Source organism: Gopherus evgoodei, unplaced genomic scaffold (genome assembly GCF_007399415.2).
Source record: "Gopherus evgoodei ecotype Sinaloan lineage unplaced genomic scaffold, rGopEvg1_v1.p scaffold_61_arrow_ctg1, whole genome shotgun sequence".
Taxonomy (NCBI): domain Eukaryota; kingdom Metazoa; phylum Chordata; order Testudines; family Testudinidae; genus Gopherus; species Gopherus evgoodei.
The window spans coordinates 232115-239965 of NW_022060082.1; the positions used below are offsets into that span (position 1 = coordinate 232115).

Consider the following 7851-nt stretch of genomic DNA (forward strand, 5'->3'; position numbering starts at 1 on the left):
AAGCTGCGAATTAGTCCTCTCCAAATCTGGCTCGCCTCCGTCTATCGGCCGTGCAGAGACACCATAGACATCATTCTGACAGTTCCACTGAGCGTTCTCGGCTCCCTCGACTGGTGGCGAATGTCCTCCCTGGTGTGTGCAGGTTGACCGTTCCAACCTCCGCAGCCCTCCATGTCCCTAACAACGGACACGTCCTCCCTGGGCTGGGGTGCTCACCTAGGGCGCCTGCGCACCCAAGGCCTTTGGTCGTCCCAGGAGTTGACGCTACACATCAATGTCCGGGAGCTGAGAGTGGTCCGGCTGGCATGCCAAGCGTTCCAGCGCCATCTGCAGGACCATTGTGTTGCAGTATTCATGGACAACACAACGGCCATGTATTGTATAAACAAACAGGGAGGGACACGGTCCTCCCCCTTGTGTCAGGAAGCGATCCAACTGTGGGACTTCTGCATAGGCCACTCCATAGACCTAGTAGCCTCCTTCCTCCCAGGAGTCCGGAACATGCTCGCGGAACATCTAAGCAGGTCCTTCCTGGCAAACGAGTGGTCCATCCATCTGGACATTCTCCATTCAGTTTCCCCACATAGACCTCTTTGCCTCCTGGGAGAACAGGAAATGCCAGGTGTTCTGCTCCCTACAAGGTCGGTCCCCAGGTTCCCTGTCGGACGCGTTCCTCATTCAGTGGATGGGCCACCTCTGTTATGTCTTCCCACCGTTTCGTCTCATCCACCGAGTTCTGCTTAAGATCCACAGGGACAAAGCCCGCCTTATCTTTATCACTCCGGCTTGGCCGAGGCAGCACTGGTACACCAGGCTGCTTGACCTGTCTCTGTCAGACCCGATTCCCCTGCCACTCTGCCCGGACCTGATCATGTAGGACTTCGGCAGGCTGCACCACCCAGACCTGCAGTCCCTTCATCTGACTGCATGGCTGCTGGCTGGTTGAGCCAGTTGGAGTTGCATTGTGTCACGGAGTGTGGGGGAGTCCAGCTCTGCATCCCTCTTCCTGGGACCCACAGTGACTCTCAGCCAGCCAGTAAAACAGAAGGTTTATTGGACAACAGGAATGCAGGTTACAGCAGAGCCTGGAGGCCCAACCTGGACCCCTCAATCAAGCCCCTCTGGGGTCCAGGAAGCTTAGCCCCCTGAATTCCAACCACCCAGCCCAAAACCGAAACTAAACTCCACTCCCTCCAGCCTGCCCCTTCCTTTGTCCACCTTCCGGGCAAAAGTGTTGACCCTCCTCCCTGCTCCCTAGCTCAGGTTACAGACTGAGCACTTGTCCCCCTCCTAAAGTCATCCCAGCTCTCCCATTCCCCACACAGACAGCCCCTACTCCATCACACATTGTTCCGCCGCAGTGAAACAGGTGCTGCTGGGAAGCAGAAAGCCCTCCACATGATCAACATACCTTGCTAAATGGAAGCACTTCTGTCACTGGTGTGCTCAGCAGGACCTTTCTCTGCAGTCTGTATTAGTCCCCACCATCTTGGATTATTTATGGTCTCTCGAAGAGCAAGGTCTAGCGATCTCTCCTCGAAGAGTGGACCTTGCAGCTATTTCCACCTTCCATCCTGGGGAGGCTGGCAGTTCCTTTTTTTCCCATCCTATAGTTTCCAGATTCCTCAAGGGCTTGGAGCGACTCTACCCCCAAGTCAAACGCCCAACCCTTACCTGGGACCTGAACCTCGTCTTAACCAGGCTCCTGGGGCCCCCCTTTGAGCCTTTAGCCACATGTTCGCTGCTGTACCTGTCTTGGAAGACAGCATTCCTAGTCGCTGTCATCTCGGCTAGATGAGTCTCAGAACTTCGAGATTTGACTGTGGATCCTCCGTATACGGTGTTCCATAAGGACAAGGTACAGCTACGACCACACCCGGTGTTCCTCCACAAGGTCGTCTCCTCCTTTCACATTAATCAGGACATCTTCCTGCCAGTCTTTTTTTCCAAAGCCACTCTCATCACGACGGGAACAGCAGCTGCATACTCTGGATGTCCACAGGGCTCTCACCTCTTACATCGAGAGGACCAAACCCTTCCGGCGTTCACCCTGGCTATTTGTAGCGGTGGCAGAACGTATGAAGGGCATGGCAATCTCTTCCCAATGGATTGCATCTTGGGTAACATCCTGTATTCGGGCATGCCTTGACTTGGCTCACGTTCCGACTGGCCATCTCACCGCCCGCTCTACTCGGGCTCAAGCCTCATCTGCCTCGTTCTTGGCCCATGTTCCCATACAGGAAATCTGCCGCGCGGCCACCTGGTCTTCCATCCACACCTTTGCATAGCACTATGCATTGGTCCAATAGTCCAGAGACGATGCCGCCTTCGGCTGAGCGGTCTTACATTCCGCAACATCTCGCTCTGACCCCTCCACCTAGGTAAGGTTTGGGAATCACCTAACTGGAATCAAGTATCAGAGGGTAGCCATGTTAGTCTGGATCTGTAAAAGCAGCAAAGAATCCTGTGGCACCTTATAGACTAACAGACGTTTTGGAGCATGAGCTTTCGTGGGTGAATACCCACTTCCTCAGATGCATGTAATGGAAATATTAGTCCATTACATGCATCTGAGGAAGTGGGTATTCACCCACGAAAGCTCATGCTCCAAAACGTCTGTTAGTCTATAAGGTGCCACAGGATTCTTTGCTGCTCTAACTGGAATGGATATGAGCAAGCACTCAAAGAAGAAAAGACAGCTAGTCACCTTTGTAACTGTTGTTCTTCGAGATGTGTTGCTCATATCCATTCGAAACCCGCCCTCCTTCCCCACTGTCTGAATAGCCAGCAAGAAGGAATGGAGGAGCGGATGGGCTGGCAGGGGTATATATTGGAAGTCATGGTGGCGCCACTCCAGGGGTCGCCCTGCAAGCCCACCAAGTGTTGCTAGGGTAAAAATCTCTGACAAACATGCACGTGGCACTTGCACACCTAACTGGAACGGATATGAGCAACACATCTCGAAGAACAACAGTTACAAAGGTGAGTAACCATCTTTTCTCCTACCTGAGTCAGCCACTAGGGGTGCCAGAATCACACGCTCCAAGGGCAGGGGGCAGCTTCCTATTCAGTGCAGTTATCAAACCTAGCGGCCCATGAGGGGGAGCGAAATGGAGCCCAGAACTTACCTGCCCCCAGTGCTCCCCTAGCGGCCCATGAGGGGGAGCGAAATGGAGCCCAGAACTTACCTGCCCCCAGTGCTCCCAGCACCCTAAAGAGGGAGAGAAAGAGGAGGCCGTCAGTGGCGGTGTCCCTGGGTGGGGAGGCCTCCTGCCTTGCAGGGGTCACCACTGAGGCCTCGGGCAGTAGGGGAATTTCAAGTTTACATTCCCAGAGCAGCTGTGCTCCCCCCACCCCCCACCGGGGACTTTCCCCTACACAGCCCCGGCAATCCCTGTGAGCAGGTCACCACTGTGTGAATCTTCTCCCCAGGCATTTTACAGGCAGAAGCTATTTCTCTGCATTGAGAATCAAATTCCACCCAGTGCTGAGAGATCTAGAAGACCCCTGGCCCTACCAAACCCATTAACCTGCAGTGCGAGGGGCCTTGGGCCTGGCTCGGGACCTCAGCATGGTGGGGGAGGGGATTTCACCCTCCAAGTGCAAATGCAGAGTCATTTCCAAGAGAGAAGGTCTTGGGGCTGCAGCATCCTGGACTCCCAGGACCCACCCCGGTACTGCTGTCAGACTCACTGTGTGACCTTGGCCAGGGCTGTGCCCCTCCCTCTGCCTCACTTTCCCCATTTGTCCCATAGGGATAATGCCCCTTACCCCACTCTGTAAAGTGCTTTGGGGTCCAGGGCTCAGAAGCACCTATAGAAATGCTGCGTATGATCATTGCAATGACAGCCTGACCTGCAGGGATTGGCTCAGCGGCTGCTGCCCCTTCTCTCCTTCCCTCTCGCTGAGCAGGGAAATCTCCCAGGACAGGTTGCAGATGCCCTCATCCCTTCTCTGGACAGTGGCTCTCTCTAGCTCTTCCAGCTGGGCCAGCAGCCGCTGCTCCTGCTCCTCCAGAAACCCTCGCAGCTCCTGCCACTCCCAGACGATCTTCTGCCTCTCGGCTGCCGTCTGTTTCTGCAACAGGGAAAGGCCAGCTCAGTAACAGGGGAACATAGAATATAAGAATGGCCAGACTGGGTCAGACCAAAGGTCCATCTAGCCCAGTACCCTGTCTTCTGACAGTGGCCAATGCTAGGTGCCCCAGAGGGAATGAACAGAACAGGGAATCATCAAGTGATCCACCCCCTGCCGCCTATTCCCAGCTTCTGGCAAACAGAGTCTAGGGACATCATCTCTGCCCATCCTGGCTGATAGCCACTAATAGACCTACCTTCCATGCATTTCTCTAGTTCTCTTTTGAACCCTATTAGTGTCTTGGCCTTCACAACATTCTCTGGCAAGGGGTTCCACAGGTTGACTGTATGTTGTGTGAAGAAATACTTCCTTTTGTTTGTTTTAAACCTGCTGCCTATTCATTTCACTGGGTAACCCCTAGTTCTTGTGGTATGAGGAGTAAATAACACATCCTTATTTACTTTTGCCACACAACTCATGATTTTATAGACCTCTACCATATCTCCCCCTTAGTTGTCTCTTGTCCAAGCTGAACAGTCTCAGGCTTTGTCTACATTGACACGTCTCTCCTGCTGACAAACAACAGTTACACTGTGCACCTGTTAGCAGCACAGCTGTAGCGGCACAGCCGTGTCGATAAAAGTTGTGGCGTGTAGCCATAGCCTCAGTCTTATTAATCTCTCCTTGTACAGAAGCTGTTCTGGACCCTTCATCATTTCGTTGGCCTTCTCTGTGCCTTTTCCAATTCCAGTGCATTTTTTTTTTGAGATCAAGCGACCTGATCTGCACACTGTATTTAAGGTGTGGGCGTACCATGGAGGCAATAGGATATTTTCTGGTTTATTGTCTATCCCTTTCCTAATGATTCCCAACATTCTGTTTGCTTTTTTGACCTGCTGCTGCAGATTCAGCGGATGTTTCCAGAGAACTATCCACAGTGACTCCAAAATCTCTTTCTTGAGTGGTAACAGCTAATTTAGACCCCATCATGTTATATGTATTTGATATTATCTTTTCCAATGTGCATTACTTTGCATTTATCAACACTGAAATTCATCTGCTTGGTAACTGGGGAAAATCATAAATGCGCCTCTGGGTGGGTGGCAGAGTTATTTACCAGAACATGAGATCTCTTGCAGTGAGTGATGGGAAGTTCATTTATCCCAGGAAGGGAGGAGGGATCAGGGCCGGGCTGAACTGTACATCATCAACAGGAGGGACACTTCTCCCCAAAACCTCATCAACTGGCACTGAGCCAAATCCTCCATCTCTGCAGCCCACATTTCATCTCCTTCCTCCCCATCCCTCCAGGAGCTAGAAAGGATCCCTGGTCACTGTGACATCAAGACGGCCCGTGGGCAGGGCTCTGGGCTAACACAGACTGACCCTCTCCTGCCCAGCAGCCTCCTGCATCCTAAGGACATCATGTTACCCTCGTGTCTGACCCTGCAGGCTCCCTGGGCTCCAGTGGGGATGGGTCCCTGGCTGAGGCTGGCAGGGTGGGACCTGCATTCACCAGGTCATTCTTATGCCAGGCAAACCTCAGTGACGGGGTGCTCTGGGCACCTACCAGCAGCTCCTCACTTTGCTGCTCCTCCTCAGCTTTGGCTGCTTCTCTCTCTTTTCCCGGAGGGGCCAGATGCTTTTGAGGTGCCTCCTGGGAGAAGCAGGGGAGGGAGGGTTAGAAACCGCTGCAAACCTCCCAGCTGCCAGATTTCAGGGCCTGTCCTGCCCTGCAGACACCTGTGCAGGGTCCCTGGGACTCAGACTGAGAGGAGATGGTGAAACTGGGAGCAGCTTTTCCAGAGGAAACTCAGGGCCCCAGGCTGCAGTGACAGGGCTGCAGCCCAACCCCCAGCTCCCCGGGGCCTCACCCACATCCCAAGCAGCCAACTTCAGACAGTCCTCCACTTTCCCCAGCGCCAGCCCCAAAGCTCCCGCAGGGCCAGATCTGAACATGGAGCCCCCCGAACATCCCCAATCCCCAGCCCTGACCCCCCAGAACACCCCAAACTAACAGCTTCCACACAGTCCCCCGCAGCCCTGACCCCCAACACACACCAAACTCCCAGTAGCCCCACAGTCCGTCCCCCCAGCCCTGAACCCCCCGCACACCCCAAACTCCCAGCTCCCAGCAGCCCCACAATCTCCATCCCAGCCGCTCCCGCCCCCCGGCCTGGCTCTCACACCCCAGATCCTGCCCCCTGGCTCCCCCCTCCCCTTGCTCCCAGGCCCAGCCTGGGCTCCAAGCTCTGCAGCCAAGTCACGCTCTGGGTCCCTCCTGCAGCTCCCGGCCCTGCCCACCCCGCCTGGGCCACTCGCCCCCCGCAGCAGCCCTGCTCCGTCCGCGGGGAGCTCGGGGACCCCCCAGGCAGGGGGCGAACCAGGCAGCCGGGCCCGGCCCCTCCCGGCAGGAGCGTGTCCACCCCACGCGTGTCCCCACCCCCCGGGCCCTACCTGCCCCGCTCTGCCCCCGGCCCCACCGCGCTGCCCCAAGGGCTGCAGGGCTGGAGCAGCCTCCGCGCTGCTCTCCCGGCCCCGGCCATGGCCCTGCTGCTGGCACACAGGGGCGCGGACCGGGATGTGGGGGGGGTAGGAAAGGGGCGGCTCCTCCCCGGGCCTGGCTCTGCCCCCCAGGCCTCTCGCAGGGCGGTTGGGACACGCGGGGAAGCGGGGACCTGCCTCAGCCCGGAGGGGGCAGGAGAGGGGCTGGGTCTCCCCAGGGGAAAAGCAGGGGTAGGGGCTGCTGCTGCTGAACCATCAGCCCAAGGAGCCCCCGGCTGAGAATGCAGTGAACACATATCAGTTCAGCGCTGGAGCTGGGACCCAGCACATGTCAATCACCTGCCTCTAAAGCGTCTAAATCCCATGGGCACAGCTCACCAGGGCACCGCTTGGGAGCTGCCCTGGGAATAGATCCTGCAGGAAGCCCTTTGCCTGGCAGCAGAGTGGTGCAGTGGGAGCCTGCTGGGTTGGCCCATAACCCAGAGATCGATGGATCCAAACCATCCTCTGCTAGCTTGGGTCTTATTACAGCCCTAGCAATAATCCAGCTGCCTGCCAGTGTTCTGCACAGAAAAGAAGAACAAATTCTCTCCCTGTTCACCCTTCCAGGGTGATTAAAGGAAGGAATAAAGCCCCAGCAGAGCCCTGCCCCACAGAGTCCCCTCCTGGAAGGTGAGACTTGTGCAGTGACTAGGGCCCCAGCTCAGGGTTGCCAGGTTTATATAACTTTTGGTGATGCCCAGAATGGGTCCAAGTCCTGCCCGTTCCCCCCACCCACCACCTCTGCCTACGGCTCTGGGAGGAAGTTTGGGTACATGAGGTGCAGGTTCTGGGATGGGCAGGGGAGGTGGTGGCAGGCTCTGGGAGGGAGTTTGGGTGCAGGAGGTGCAGGTTCTGGGCTGGAGGAGGGGGTTGAGGTGCAGGGGAGGCAGGGGGCAGACCCTGGGAAGGAATTTGGTTGTGGGCTCTGGGCTGGGGTAGGGGGTTGGGGTGCAGGGGAGGCAGTGGCAGAGGCAGACCCAGGGAGGGAGTTTGGGTGCACATAGGGTGCAGAATCTGGGCTGAGGCAGAGTGTTGGGGTGTGGCACCTATCTTGGGCAGCTCCTGAAAGTGACCCACATCCACATCTGGCAGCAACTTCTACATGGAGGAGGCCGGGGGGATCTCCTGGGGCCACTGCCCACAGACACCACGCCTGCAGCTCCCATTGCTGCAGTTCCAATGGCAGAGTTGGAGCTTGGGGCAGGGGCAGCGTGTGAGACACAGCCC

General features: G+C 56.4%; 1 long non-coding RNA gene across 1 annotated transcript; it reads right to left on the minus strand.

The window, feature by feature from the left end:
- Positions 1-3052: 3052 nt before the first annotated feature.
- On the minus strand, positions 3053-6595 carry LOC115643512. The gene is made up of 5 exons (XR_003998341.1): positions 6561-6595; positions 5648-5734; positions 3856-4077; positions 3189-3211; positions 3053-3128 (listed from the first exon to the last, which is right to left on the minus strand). It is a non-coding gene; the product is annotated as an uncharacterized LOC115643512 (long non-coding RNA).
- Between the last annotated feature and the right edge of the window lie 1256 nt (positions 6596-7851).